Source organism: Gossypium hirsutum, chromosome D12, assembly GCF_007990345.1.
Source record: "Gossypium hirsutum isolate 1008001.06 chromosome D12, Gossypium_hirsutum_v2.1, whole genome shotgun sequence".
In the NCBI taxonomy this organism is placed as follows: domain Eukaryota; kingdom Viridiplantae; phylum Streptophyta; class Magnoliopsida; order Malvales; family Malvaceae; genus Gossypium; species Gossypium hirsutum.
Genome location: NC_053448.1, coordinates 53,319,512 through 53,336,235, shown reverse-complemented (window position 1 = coordinate 53,336,235; position 16,724 = coordinate 53,319,512). Strand labels below are relative to the sequence as shown.

Below are 16,724 nucleotides of genomic sequence, written 5' to 3'. Positions count from 1 at the left end.
GGGTAAACTCCCCAATGGAAACGAAACTGAAAATATACTTTTTCTTCCTATGTATTTATAGGGTTTTTTTTGGGATAAATTTCATATTTATACATTAATTTTGGTCGAATATGTAATTTGATACATGAACTTTTATTTTGATTCAATTGTATATTTAAAGAAATAAATACATACATTTATTTTCATATTAGATTAATATAGTTGTTTGTGTATGTAATATATCAACATAAAATTGTGTTAATTCAGTAATGTTGTTAGTGATTTATGAATATTAAAAATTTTATATATAAAATTACACCAAATCAAAGTTTATGTATAATATTGCATATTCGATCAAAATTAATATATAGTTTTGATATTTGTTTTTTTAATGTGTTTTTATTGTAGTTTTTGTTGCTATCTTTATGGGAGGATTAGTAGAATAGTCCCTAACTTTGACTTTGTAATATATGCCTGGATAAGAATATGAGAACATAATCTTTTCTATTTTGGATAAACTAATGGTGTTTTAAGGTAATAAAATATTACCACTCCTTTTGTTTCCTACGGTGAATTATGGAGCAAAAAGATTTTTGTTTTAACCAAACTGACTAACATTTAAACCTTTTTTTAATAGAAAAAATAAATATTCTACCAAAATCTAGAACTAAAATTGATAAAGATGTTGAAACCTATATGATGGCTAGATGGATAAGGGTATTCATTGTCTTAGGTATGATTTAGGTTCGAGTCGCGTTAGTAGCATTTGTTGCCTTAGGTATAATTGTATGTGCACACCTTTAAGTTTCATTATGTGAAAGTTTTCAGTCAATCCCAATTTGTTATCCGTTTTTTCTGTAATGGTTTAATTCTATTTGATAGTTCCTCGAATAGTCCGTTTTTAATAATTAAATACTTGTGATTACTTGAACTTGTATTTGTAATTATACTCTACTTGTTACATTTAAAAAAAAGATAAATCAATTAATTTTCCTTAATTGAATCGAATTAACGGGTAATTAAAATTTTCATATAATCAAACCGAAATTTTTATGAACAATCATTTAGTTAAGGCACAATGACTTATTTTGCCCTCCAACTTTACAAAAAAAAATTATTTTATCCCTCCATTTAATTTTTCGCCTCTTTTAGCCCTTAAACTTATATTTTTTGTCAAATCACCCAAAAATGGCTGGAAAAATTAACATATATTAACTTTGTTAACATGGCATACACATGGATTGCCACACCAACAATTAATTAATTTTTAAAGTTTTAAAAAATTCAAAAAATTTGTAAAAACTATTTTTAAAAATATAAAATTATTAAAAAGTATAAAAAATTTAATTTTTGATTTTTGATTTTAAAAAATTAATTAATTAGTTGCTAATGGGTATACACGTGGATGTTACGTCAGTAAAGTTAACAGACATTAATTTTTCCATTCATTTTGGAGTGATTTGACAAACAATACAAGTTCAATAGTTAAAAGAGACGAAAAATTAAATAGAGGGCTAAAATAATTTTTTTGTAAAGTTGGAAGGCCAAATAAATCATTATGCCTTTAAATAGAATAATTTTTTATTGATTCATTCAGAAAAAAAAAAGAATAACCCTAACCTACTTAAAAGGTATTATTAAAAAAAAAGTCATACTTAAAAGGTTAGAAAGAGTTTAACTTTGGTTTTAATATATCTATTATGATGAAATTTGAGATTTTTTTTTATTTTACATCTTTGATCTCTTAGTTTAATAATTTTAATTCAAATTTATAATACATTTAGCTTTTATTATTAAAGTAATCATATGGATTTCCTTTCAAATAATTTTAAATATTCTATTAATATGTAAGTGTATTATTACTTAGATATGAATTTTTGTGTGGTCCTAATTTAGCAATCAAATAACTATAAAATTTTCTTGTCACAACTTTAAGAAAAACAACTAATCCTATAATCAATTAGAATCTACTAACAACATTACAAAGTGACTAATTCTCTTTAATTTAATATGGACGGTTTCTTGGTAATCCGGTTCCATCCAATCTTGTTTGCAGGTCTTGTAGGAGTCTTGTGTTCTAATGTTGCAGAGGAGATCACGATTAAAACAGCTCTTCCGTTTTTCGTTGAATCAAGGTGGATTCATTCTTGTTTTGTTGATTTTTGAATCAGATTTGAGAGTGACTCTATGGTGGGTTTGTAACAAGAATATGCGCCCATGGAAACTATGGAAGAGGGTTGATGATTTCGATAATATCAGTTACTTGAAATGGCTCACACCTCTTGGGTGTGAAGTGTTAGCTTATGGATAAAAGGATCGATGAATATGCTATATTGGAACTTTTTCGATTTTTAGGTGAAAATTGGCCTCTTATGTGTTCATGATGTATGAAATTTATTAAATTAAATTTTGTAAGTTGTCAATTTTCAAGTATATATGAAAAATTAGTTGATTTATGATGCTTTTTTAGATGGGATCTAAGTAATTTTGAGCGAAAATGTCTTCAAAGAGATAAAAGAGCTATCTCTTAATTTTGAAACACGCATTGAATCACTTGATTTTGAGTTTAGAAGCTCAAGTTATGGTCCTGAAGACTTTGCAAGCAAAAAATTTTGAGCAAAAATATCTTCAAACTAATGAAAGAGCTATCTTTTAGTTTCAGAATGCACTTTGAATCACTTAATTTCAAGTTCGGCAGCTCAAGTTATGGCCATGAAGACTTTACAAGCAGAAATTTCTAGATGGGATGCAAAATTACAAATTTCGGGCTTTATTTTGATTATATATGAGCCAAATATTGTATTTTTTTAGGGTTTATATTTTTTTGTATTTGTTTATTGTAACCTCCCAACTCGGCCCAGACATTAGACCCGAATTCAGAAGATTACATTAGCCACCAAAATGACCCAGTAAATTATTGGAGTTTTGAAAACAGTCATTGTAAAGCATTTAATTATTTCAGAAGAAAACTTAGTTAATTACCGAAAATTTAATACTCAAAATTTTAATTATAGTTTAGCCGCGAAAAGTGATATTTACATATGTTTTTAATAAAAACTGGGTTTCATGCATAACTACTTAATAATCATATTTAGGTAACCAAAAATTTAAAATAAACGTCATGCAATATAAAAACAAAACTCAAATCCTAAGTCCCATGCCATAATTCAAAATAAAATAATATAGTATTTGAATAATAGAATAAATCAAATAAGGAGCCTAAAATAATTTTATAAATAAAAATCGAGCCGAGACCCTTCAGATGTCGTGTCCACGTCTTGACCTGGTGGGTTATTTGTAAGGATGAAAATTAAAGGGGGAATGAGTTATGACGCTCAGTGTGAGTTCCATCACAAGAAAACCAATGCAATTTAATGAACCAAGCATATAATAACAATATTCAGTATAATAACAATCGTATAGTATAACAACAATTGATAGTTCATTCGATCATGCTTATGAGTGCCATGGTAATGCAGTTTGAGTTTAGTAGTAAAGAAAAGGTCTCACCCTATCGCTACACTATACAATAAGAGTTTTCCATAACTCTTATATCCCAAACACTCCAATTTGTGGATGAACCACAAGTGTTACATATTAATACGCTACCAGTAGTTGTGAATACATAATGGGTTTGCAGATAAAAGTTGTTAGTAATAGTTGTGGATAAACCACCACTGTTTGCAGGTCAATATGCTACTAGTAGGTTGTGAATGCACAACAAGTAAATTGTTAGTAATAGTTGTGGATAAACCACTAGTGTTTGTAGATAAACTGCCAGCACTTCGGGTCCCACTCCATGCAATGTAGTATGACATGCGGGTGTCAATACAATACAAAAACAATCGACATGTTCAACATGTAATTAGATCAACAATAGCAATAGACATGTTTTTCATGTATTTGGTTTACCAGTATAGTAAGCATTGTTGACACCATTTTTTGGTTGAAAACGGGGTCGACTTGGATTTTGAAAATGAAAACGAAAACGGGAGTCGCCACCAATATTTTTGATAAGGAGTGATTGGATCACCTCGAAAAGTGGTTGTTTTTAATAAAAGGTTTGATTTTATTAAAACAACAAGTTTGGTCCACAAAATTCAGAAAAACGGGTTCGGGAGTCGGTTACGCACGAGGAAGGATTAGCACCCTCGATACGCCCAAAATTGGTACCTAGTTGATTACTTAATGTCTTAGTGTCGAAGATTGAAAACTTTAAAGAAATTTAAAATACGATCCTTAAAAAAAACTCGAATGGCATAGATTTAAATTCAATAGGATATTTGGCAATTTGGTTAAACGAGAAATCGAAACCCAGCACCTAAGGGCACGTCCCTCGAATTTCCAAACGCAAAACATTGCCTTATTTTGAAATTTTTAAAAAGGATATTAAGCTATTTGGTTGAACGAGAAAAATCGACACCCAGCACCTTAGGGCATGTTTTCTCGAATTTCCAAACGCAAAACATTACCTATTTAAAATTTTTAAAAGGATATTAAGCCATTTGGTTGAACGAGAAAAATCGACACCCAGCACCTTAGGGCATGTTTTCTCGAATTTCCAAACGTAAAACATTGCCTTATTTATAAAATTTTTTGTTTTTTGAAGTATGGTATTAATATGCATAATGGAATAGCAAATATGACATTGTGCATAAAATAATATGTGCAAAGAACGAAATAAATAAATTAAATTAAATTAAAAATTAAATCAATCATGTATATACAAGTAAATAAAAAAAACTAAAACATTTTAAAGAATGAACATATAAAAATAAATAAATAAATGAACATTAAGTAAAACAAATAATAACAAAGAAGAAAATAGATAAAAAATTATATAAAATATATAAAAAATATTCATGCGCATATAAAGAAAATATTTAAAATTATAAAAATATGAAAACATATATGTATATATATATGTTTTAACGTTATTAAAATATAAAAGCTTATATAAGTATATACGTATATGTATGTATGTACCTATAAAAAGGATAAAAGAAGATATATTAATATATATATATATTCGTAAGAGAAATATATATGGACATATGTGTATATATATAAATTATAAACTATAAAATATATATATATAGGTACACGGGTATAAAAAAAATATGTATGTATATATAACAAAACTAAAAAGTTAAAAGATATGGACAAGTAAACAATAATAAAAATTGCAGTAACAAAGATAACAATAATAATACAAATATTTAGTTTAATAATAATAAAAGTCACAACAAAATAAGGATTAAATTAACAAATAAATGAAACATAGGACAAAATCGAGAGCAAAATGAAATTACAGGGTAAAACTACAATAAAACAAACAAGAAAGGCTAAAATGGAAATGCGCGCAAATGTTGGGGATCGAATGAATAATAAAACCATTATTAGGACACGTGTTCGTTGTCCAATACGTCGGAGGGCTAGGGACGAAATCGAAAAAGAAACAAAAGTTCGGGACAAAATTGAAATAAAATAAAATCGAACAAAAGGGAGCAAATTAAAAAGAAAATAAATGTGGAAGGATCGAAATCGCAAAGAGACCCTCAGGTATTAAAACACGCGGACCTTCATCGGTTCGGGTCGGCCGGATAGGGTCAAAGCCAAAACGGCGCCGTTTTGGTGCCTGAGAAGGCTGCCCAAAACGACGTCGTTTTAGAAGCCTATTTAAACTAATTTTTTTTCAAAATTTTCATTCTTCCCTTCTTCTCCAGAAAAAAACCAAAAAAAATTCTCTCAAGTCTCTCTCTCTTTTCCAGACGCCGGTCAGAGGTCAGGCCATCGGCCGTTACACCAGCCGCCGATCGCCGGCGCCGGCGCCGCCGTGCACGGCGGCGGGGAGCCAAAAGTTTCTCCTTTTTCGCCGAATCGCCTCTCCTCGGTGAGTTTCCCTCTCTTTTTTATTATTTATATTATATGTATATAAATAGATGAACAAAAAGAAAAAAATAAAATAAAAAAGGTTAAAATATGTAAAAACGAAAATGAAAAGGGCCGAAAATCACCTTTGATATTTGTTTCTTATTTCTGTGAAAATATTACAAAAGAAAAAAGGAAAAGAGAATCCAAAACCCCCCTTTTACATTTGTTTGATTCGGCTTTTATAGCCGTTTACATTGCGATTTTCTGCTGTTCTTTTGCTTTCGTTTCTGCCATCATCCCTGTTACTCTTCCACTTTTGTCTTCTGTTTGTAGGTACATGGCAAGGTCAACTTGCCGTTTTGGTGCAAAGGAGGCTACCTCGAGCGGTGGGTGTGCTGACACCGCACATGGGGCAACGGCGCAAAGAAACACTAGGGTTTCTTCTTTTACTGAAATTTGTTTAGGTTTTGGGCCTGTTGGGCCCTAGGTCTTTGGGTTTAGGTTGCTAGGCTTTTGTTTAGTACTTGGGCCCCGGGCAAAAATAGGCCCTTACAAGCATATTGTTCATGCAATCAATAATTCACTGATACAAGTAACAATAACAAATTTATCAATAATTTAGTCATAGAAGGCATGTACTAGTCACATATCATACACATATAGTAATAATCTAATCAATCAAATCTAGATTATGCATTATTCATAAAATTAGAGACTTAATTGAAAGAGATAAAATACTAAAAACAGTTTAAGGACTATGCAGTGACTAAATTGAACAGTTTACAAAATTTTAGGCAAAATTGGGCACATGGCAGTGTGGCCAGGCCGTGCGCAATGCCTTAAGCTGTATAGAGGGGTTACACAGTCGTGTAACAGATTGTGACTATGTGGAACATGTAAAATGAAGCTACAGGGAAGACACAGTTGTGTGGCAAGCCGTGTAGAAGGTCCTAGGCTATGTGAGAATCAAAATATCCTAGAGTTTCAATAGGACAGGGTCGTGTGAGGGCCCATGTGGTCCACACGTGTGGACAACACACCTGTGTAGCCCTAATCCGAGACACAATTTATCATGATTCGCTTGCAAAAGAACATACACCTTTCACCAAGGGCTCGAATGTCGTTCCTCGCAATCAAAGCTGGGTTGTTGCACCTAAAGTGGGTCCTTCAAATGACATTTATACATGGATTAATAGTTGATTTCAAGATTTATCAAGATTACCGGGAATTTTGGCAAGATTTCTAAAAGATTCATTAATTTGAGTGAAAGATTAGCATCGGATGTAAATACTACAAGAATTCAAGATTTATTACCGGGATTGAATTGTACTTAACGATTCTTGGCAATGATCAAAGATTATTTCTAATAGTGATCATGAATCCAGTTGAAAAACAAGTTAAATTCGGGAATATATTTTGATTTGGGAAACAAGAAGAATTTTCAACAATAGAATAAAATTTTGATGAAAACAAAAAGAAGAAGTATAAAAGATGGAAGCAAAATTCTAAGGGGATTTGAAAAAAGAAGCAAAATCCTAGCCTAATTAGAAAAATGGATTAAATAGCTTAGGGTTTGAAACCCTAGGGGCGGTTTGGGCAATTAATTCAACATTTTGGCTGAAATTAAGGTGGAAAAATAAATGATTTGGTGATGGAGATGGGATGGCTCAAACCTGAGCATGCACTTGATAAGTTTTCACTCATAATATATATATTCTATTGTGATTTTTATCTTAGTTTGCTTAAATTAAAAAGAAAAGAAATAGGAAAGAAGAGGATAAAACCTAAGACTTTTAGGGAGTACACTCACTACTTAACCATCAAACCTAGGTTAATTCTTGGTTAATTAATTCAATTAACCCCCTATATTTTGGGGTGTGACATTTATTCCAAACGGATATTTTTAATTATTTTAAGATGTTTAGAAGTTTTATGTTTCTTAGTCAACAAGAAAGCTCCGTTCTACTAATATTACTTTTTGTTCAAATTATTTAGAGTTTCATTATACTTAGAAGATTTTTTTTGATGCAATCAACTAGCCTTAATCTTCATTATTCATTAGGTATGACATTTGTGATTATTTAATTAATAAAAGTACTTTTTGAAGTATTTTATTTTGTAAGATTTAATTTTTGTTTTTGTTTAAAAAAATGACTTAATCTTTTTCAAGATTTTGTTTAAAGTTCTTCAACTCTAAGTTGCTAAGAAATCTTTTTTGGAGGGCTGGTTAAAACCATTGATTGAGTTTGTCGAGAAATTTTGCCTAAAGGCTTCAATCGAAAGTTTGTCCTTTCATCTCCATCAGTTTAACAATCTAATCTTCCATCTTTAATTTCTGTTTTCTTTATTTATCTTGATATTTATTTTTTGATTTACTCACATTCTTTGTTGCTTTCAAGAAAGCTTCTAAACAAACTCAGCAACATAAAAAGCCCTGTCCTACTCAAATTTGGATTTCTTTCTCCAAACAGATCCCAAGTTTTCTTCTTTCTTTCCTTCGTTTTCTCATTATCTTAATTGTGAATTTCAGGTTTCAAAATTGGATTCTTGCTGGCCAAGTCCAGTCTATAGCTTACGAGTTAAATCGAGTAATTTCGTTCGAAACAACTTGGGATTAATTTGAGACTTGCATGATACTGCACTTTATCAGTTGAGATGAAGATTTGGTTTTGTGATTTTGAAATTGAATGCTGTAGTGGATTGTTCTGTTTTGCTGCTGCAATCCTTATTGTTTGGTTGGTTTGTGCACTGATTCTTTGTTTTGGTTGGCTTTTTCGATTTAGATTTTGTTATTGTCCCCTAAAAGTTGGGTTAAGTTGTTTAAGGTGTTCTTTTTTTTTTTTTGCTGGTTTATGGCATTTTGATGCCTTTTCTTATAAATTAAATATTCAAACTATTGCCGAGGAAAAAAAACGTAATGGTTAAGGTGTTTATAAAGTTGACACTAGGCAGAAGAAAGAAATTCATCTGCTACCTTTTATACAATAAACTATCGCTTTTTGTTACCTTTTCATTTGTTATTTTCTTAATTTTTTTTTTTATTGTTGATTTTGCATATTTTTGTGTTTGATCTTTCCCCTGTCATTAATTTTTTTTATTTAATTGGGCCATTCATTTGATTATGGGGATTTTGTTTTTAAGGATGAGACTTGCATGGATTTTTAATAGCATTTGTTCATTGTTTGTTTTGCTTTTTACCCATTGCTTTTTTTCTTGCCCTTTATATCAACTTCTTTAGGACTTCGAAATGTGTAACAATAAGAATTTAAGCGAAATATATATGGAGTGGATAAGAGATTCTATAGCAAGGAATAATGATTTCCATGCTGTGACATGTTATGGCACGAATGATTGCTGCAGATTTTGAAGTTAATTTGATTTTTTTAGGGTATTTTGATTTCCTTTTTAATATATATATATTGTGTGCCTAAAATTCGTTATGAAGAGATGAATTGAAGGGAATTGAAAGGTTATGTGAAATGTTGTTCCGATAACATTTCTTCATTTTCCAATCTGTATTATACATAAGTTACAGATTTATTTTTTATATTTTAATTTAATTTCAAATTTTAAAATTTTAATTCAAATATATAAAAAATAGTCAAATATTAGTTTCAATCTAAATATATAAAGAAATGGTTAAATTCTACTAATATTTTTTATATTATGCTTAAGTTGTAAATCTATTTAGTCATTTTTAGTTTATGTAATTTTTTTTTGAATTTTGAATTTTGAAATTTAAATTCTAATTCTTTTAGGGCTTAGGGTTCGATTTTGAGTTCAAAGTTTAAAGTTCGGAGTTCAGGGTAAAAAAATATTAAAATTATGCATCAGTAACATAAAAAAAATTACAACAATATTTTTAAATAATTGAAAAAAATCATAAATAATGTAGTGTGAAAGGTCCTTAAAATAAAATTTAAAAAATCAAACATATTGGTCAAAAATCTCATAATTGGATTTAAGAAGCATTAGTTTATTTTCAGTTGAGCCGTTAGTGTTGTACAAACTCAAAATTTGCCCAGCCCATATACAAATAATAAAACCAAATTTAAACTAAAACCAAAATAAATGAAACAGGCCCAAATTGCCAAACCCAAAAATAAGCCCAACAACCTAAAAGCTAACCCTAGCCCAAAACAAAAGAAAAACAAAACCCTAGGCAGCAGCCAAGCCTCAGCCGCCGTACCCCAACGGCAGCCTCCGCGCGCGCCGCCTTCCCCGCACGTGCCGCCACGTTTGTACCTGTAAAAGGACTAGGAGAGTCCAACAACAACACAAACAGTGTAAAAGTAGAGAAAATAGGAAATTTCGGGCTATAAAAAGGTCCCGAATTTATGTATTTTAACACACACGAATGAATCAAAAGAGATTGGAAAGAAATCAGTTCAAATATCGGGAATTCTCAAAGGTGGTTATTTTATTTTATTTCGGCTTATTTATTATTTATTATTTTTTCCCTTTTCTTTTCTTTTTTAAAAAATAAATCGAAAATACAAAGGGTAAAAATCGTACCTTTATTGCGGAGGAGGTGCCGATTCCAATGAAAATCGGTGTTTTTTAAGGCCGGGAGTTGAAAAAATCAAAAAAATATATTTTTAAAATTTTTCGGCCACCGCGGACGGCGGCACCGTCTCCGGAGACCGGCGGCAGCCGCGGTGGTTCGGCACCGGAGCTGGCCGGATTCTGGAAACCTTTGAAGGGGAAGGAGAGAGCTCTCAACTTTTTTTTCTGAAACCAATGGCTAAATGATTTTTTTTTGTCTAAAACTTGACTTTTATAGGCCCCAAAACGACGTTGTTTTGGGCAAGCCTCTCAGGCACCAAAACGGCGCCGTTTAGGCCTTGACCCGCGCGGTGACCCGACCTGAGGGGAGGATCCGCATGTTTTTGATTAATGGGCAATTTGTGCTTTTAGCTCTTCCACTTTTAAATTATTTTGCAGTTAAGTTCCATTTATTCTTTAAATTTTGCCCTGTAATTTATTTCAATTTATAATTTGGTCCCTTGAAGCTGTGCATTTTGGAGGGAGGGAATTATTACCCATTTGGCCCCTCCTTGTCATCCGCGTGTTCTATTGGGTCCTGACTCATTTTATTCCCGATTTCTCCCCCAAAACTTTGTTTTATTTTCAATTTAGCCCTTTTCTATTGTTACTTTTATTATTAAACTAATTAGTTTATTATTATTATTATTATTATTATTATTATTATTATTATTATTATTATTATTTCTCTTTTATTTATTTATTTATTATTTTCATCACATTATTAAATTAAAAAGTTTTGCATTATTATATTTCTCTTTTTATTTTTATATTCATCCAAATATTTTAAATATATTTATTTTATTATGTCTTTTATTATTTACTTATTTTAAGTTTTTTATCATTATTTATCTTAAAATTTATATACTGTTTCTATTTTCATTATTTTATGTATTTACTTCTTACCTATTAGTTGCATTTACTATTTATTTGCTATTACATAATCAATCTCTTTCATTAAAATTTTAGATTGTTTTTTATTTGTGTCTTGTGTTAGTAGTTTACTCGTCTTTATATTTTGTTAATTTCCTTTAAATCATTAGATCCTCATATTACATTTTTTATTGTGTAGTTCTTACTTTCATTTCATTTTACGTTATATTAGTTATTTTGTTGTTGCAATTTGATTACCGACGTTGTCATCATAGTATTTTATTTTATTATTAACTATCATCTTAATACTTTGTTCGTATTATTACTTTGTGTTATTTCATTGCTCTTTTAAATTCACACCATAATCTTTACCCGATGCATAAATTTTTTTTTTTATGTTACATACTTCCAAAATTTGAAAGGTTGTACCCTAATTTACGGGGTTTCGATTTTCTTGATAAATTTAAATACATAAACCTTTTTAAACATAATTTTTTTAAAACGATCTCGTGAATTAGTGAAAGATCGTGTTCTAACTTACGGGACATGATTTATTTTCCAAAATTGAGATAATCAAATATCTTTCAAATAAATAAATTTATGGTGTTTATTCTCGTTTCAGGATTAAAGGTATTGTGTCCTAACTCACGGGATATAATTCTTTTTCTTGATTAATGTAAAATACACATTTCCTTAAATTTTTAGGTGATTTAAAGAGGATCATATTTTTAAATTTCTTTCCGAATTTTCAATCATTCGACCTTAAGACATTAAATAATTAATTTGGTACCAACTTTGGGCGTTACGAGGGTGCTAATACTTCTTCGTACGTAACTGACTCCCGAACCCGTTTTTCTAAAACTCGTAGACCAAAATCGTTTTTAGGTGATCCAATCACACTTCAATAAAAGATTGGTGGCGACTCTAATTTTTATTTTTAAGTCGACAACTAATTTTTCTTTTAAAAAAATGTTTCGACAAGTGTTGTATTTCCTTTTTCATTGCATGCATCTATAAGTTGCAATGATCGCTTTCTAACTTTTATGGCAAGGGAAATATAGTTGGGGAGAGGTGTTAGGAGGATACATGGAGGGGCCAAGAGAAACGGAAGCTGTCTCCGTCATTTCCGCAATAGCAGTGAACTCTATCGCTCGTCGGCAATTACAAAAATGTGAACATAACTGTATCTTATATCTTTGGATACGTGTTGGATAGTTATGGAATGATGATGAAAAGTTTTGATGTTGGTCGGTTTGTTGTTGAATCCATTGTCCTCTCGAGCTTTCTTCTCATAATTTATAAAATCCTTTTAACTAACAAATGGCAAAAGACTATTATAGAGTTTTAATTCACTTTAATTGAAACCTTCAACGGTCATGGCCAACACACAGGAAGGAAGGATTACTATCCATTCTTTTCTAAGCTGTCATGTCTCTATCATCTTCGTGGGTCATGGTCATTTCACCTCTCAAAATATCCCTTATCAATCCAATTCAATTTTTAGCAATATTTCTTTAATTCCAATTATTCGATCATTTTTAATATGTAATAATAATTTCCCATCACATATTTATAGGGTAAAATAAATAAATGTCAGGTAATTTTTTTAATCTAATCACTAAATTTTTTCAAATAAAATATTTTAGTCACTCAAAGTTAATTTGGACTTTTATTATTGTCTAATAATAAATTTAACCCTCCAATATTTACACATTATATTAATTTAATTTAAAATATAAAATATTTAATAAATTTAACCCTTAATGTTTACAAAATTTATTATTTTAATTTAAATTCTAAAAACTTCACATAACTTTATCTATAAATAAATAATCTATTTCCCATAATTTATGGTTTTCTTATCAAAATAAAACAAAAAAAAAAATACACCCCACAAGATGTCCCAAAATAGAACAAATTTTAGAGGGAGGAGGGAAAATCGGTTCCCTCCAAACCAATTTCAACGTTTCCAACAAATTCAATGATCCCAACAGAATTTTTCTAGGAGGAAAAAGAACAAAATGTAACAGTTGTCAGTCACGATAAAAAATCATATCAAGTATTAGTCAATGTCAATCTATTGTACAGGTCAAATGAAATGATGCATGAGATTAAATTTGTGAAAGGAAATCGATTTGGACAGCCCAATTTTTACGTTGACACCTATACTTTAAATAAAATAAAATATTTAATTTTTCATATTTTAAACAAAATTTAAAGATTTTAAAAATAAAAATTATATATTTAAAAATTAAAAATTATGAAAAAATAAAAACTCTTTGCAATTTTAAAAAATAAAATATAAAAAAATTCAAAATTCAATGTTATCTAACTTAGGGATGGTAATAGGGCGAGTCAAGGGTGGATGTTGCTAAATCCACCACCACTCCACAGTTGGCATGCTTTGCTCCACCACCCGTCCCGCTCCACTGTAGATGTATAATCTTAAAATCTACTACCACTTTTATGAATGTTGGGTGCATCCATCCTCGCACCACCTCACCTCGCCCCATTTCAATTTAATTTTTGCTACTTATCTTTAATATTTTAAATATGTTTAAAGTCAAGTAAATATTGAAACATATTTTTCAGAAAAACATTTGAACATAAAATATATTAATTTTTATATAATACATTTTTACCCTTTCTAATAGTTATATATATACAAGGATAAAATAGTAACTTAATATAATGGAGCGGGATGGGGCGAGGCAAGCAATTATCATAACCGCTTCATACCCACTGCCTAAAAGAAAAAATACACCCTTCCTTGCTCCGCATCCACTTTTATTTTTTTAAATTCCACTCTATATGGAACCGATTGGTTCAAAATCCATAGGACAGTTCAAGTTATACCATCCCTATCTAAATTGGACCGGGATAGTTAGCCAAACCGATAATTGATTGGGGTATCGGTTCAATGTGTCACATCTAAAAAATAGAGTTAAAAGAATTGGATTTGTGGTTGATTGATTGATTGATTGGATTTAAGCCTAGACACGCATGATTGTTAAATTGTCTTAATGTATATTTTAGGGTAACTAAGCATGATTTGTATGATCTATGTATATATACGATATGTTAGAATAGGAAAAATTGGCATGAAAATACGAAATAGTATTTATAAGTGTCAGTGTGTCATATGTAGGTTGGGCATGTTTTGTTATATTTGCAATTGAGTCCTGATTTTTATGCTATGCAATTCAAGTCCCTAAATGCTATGAAACGACTTGAATATTTACATGATTAAGTCTTGTTTGGATAATTTCATAATTTTACTCTCAATTTTACAAAAAGGTTTTACTAAAATTAAAATTTAGTCCTTAAACTTTGTTTTAAAAATTAAATGAGTTTTACTTATCAGTTCTAGAATTTTCTTTCAATTATTTCCCTTATTAAATTGTTTTATACTGTACATATGATTTAATTGTCGAATTACAAATGTTACTTATGTCGTACATTAAATAAGAAATGAATATTAGGCTTGATGGTTTCCATGTATCTAAGTCATTTTATTAGAGTTTACTAAGGGTGAATGAATTAAAATATTAATATTGAAATTAAATTAGAAAACAAATAACTAAACATATGGTAAAATAAAAAAAAGTTAAATATTAAACTTACATAAGTAAAAATGTTATTTTCTCCATTTAAGTAAATAATCATCTTTTTCAAAGAGTTTTTCATTTGTCTTTACTTCTTTCTTATTAACCATATATTTAGTTATTTGTTTTGTTTTTATTTAATTTTTCACTTAATATTATATTATCCACGTGGACTTGGTGATTTAGAAAAAAAATTCTACGTGCCTGTTTTTCATTGGCTGGTTTAACAAGTCACTATCGACGCTAACACTATGTATCATAATAAAACACATTCTAATAGTTTAGGTATTATATTGGGCATTTTCAAAGTACATGTAACATATTAGGCTTTTTTTTAAGTACAAATACCATAATAATACACATATTGATAATTCAGATATCACAATAGACATTTTCAAACTACAGATATCACATTAGATATTTTATGAAAGTACGTGTATCAAATGAGACATTATCCAATAAATAAACAGCAATTGCAATTTAAAATTTGAACTAAAAAATACTTAGAGATGATTTCTTAATAATTTATGAAATGTAAAATTCAAAGAAGAAATATTAAATATTAAATTGAGAATTAGTTTTTCCTTATTTATTACATAAAGCAATAGTTTGGTCTAGATTTTCAACGAATTCTTGTTAACTTGCATCATAATTATATATACACATACATATATTATTTTTAGCATTTATATAAAGTTTAATAAGTTAATAATTAATATTATATAAATTTTAAAAATTTTATATAAGATATTAATATATTATAAGATATTTTAATTCTTGTAATTTTGTCAAGTCTACGTATAGAAAGCAACGAGGCGAAGTAGAGCAGTTTTTTACCCGTCCCAACCTTGCCTAATATATCTCAACATAATTCCACATTGACTCAACTCGAAATTAAATATTAAATTACCTGTTTAGAACCCAACTTGAAAACTCAAAATTATACTTGACTCCAACCTAACAGATTCAATATGTCATGATTTTATCATTCTATAAATATATTAAAATAAAATAATATATTTTTTAATTTTTTAATAATACTATTAATTGTTTTTTAGCCATAATTATGCTAGAGCAAATATTAATATAAAATTTATGATAATATATTTTTATCTAATTTTTTAAATGAGCATATTTTAAACTAATATTATACATAAAAAGGTATTTTGATAATTAACCTAGAGCGAGAGAAGGTATGCTAGTTTTTCTAAATTTGATCCGACCCGATTAATTAAAGGATTAGACCCATCATAATCTATCTCAAAACTTGATTTTCTAAAAAAAATCGATCCGATCGATTAGGGTCAAGTTAAAACCTATCTCATTTCACCCCAAAGGGTTAAGTAAGAAAAGTTGAAAATCGAAACCGACTCAAATCAAGATGTTTGAACGGTTTATAAAATAAATTTAAAATTCGTAGTTATCTAAAATTGAATCGAATTCTATTTTTTATTTAATATATAATTAATTTTAATTTTTATTATATAAAAATAAATATTTTATATTTAAAATAATAAAAATAATTTAAAAGTTGTTGAAAATATTAAAATTTCAAAAATATTTATCAAAATATTTTTAAAAATTTATCAAATAATATTTAAAATAGTAAAACAAAGCTGGTTTTGTCAAAAATATCTAAAAATTCAAAATAAAAAATATGAAAAAATTGGAACCAAATCGAATCAAACGGTTCAAAATATTAAAAAAAAACAAATTAAACCGAACTGATATATAAGTCTACATGTGTCCTATATTACCCCTACTGTCCTTGTTTGTGTGACTCACACGTGTCTCCACCTGAATTACTACCTGTCCACAGAATATCATGCCACCAACGACCCCTGAACA

General features: G+C 29.2%; 1 long non-coding RNA gene across 1 annotated transcript; it reads right to left on the bottom strand.

Annotated features, from left to right (window-relative positions):
* Window positions 1-9,808: 9,808 nt before the first annotated feature.
* On the bottom strand, window positions 9,809-10,576 carry LOC121224243 (uncharacterized). The gene is made up of 2 exons (XR_005921857.1): window positions 10,369-10,576; window positions 9,809-10,109 (listed from the first exon to the last, which is right to left on the bottom strand). It is a non-coding gene; the product is annotated as an uncharacterized lncRNA (long non-coding RNA).
* Between the last annotated feature and the right edge of the window lie 6,148 nt (window positions 10,577-16,724).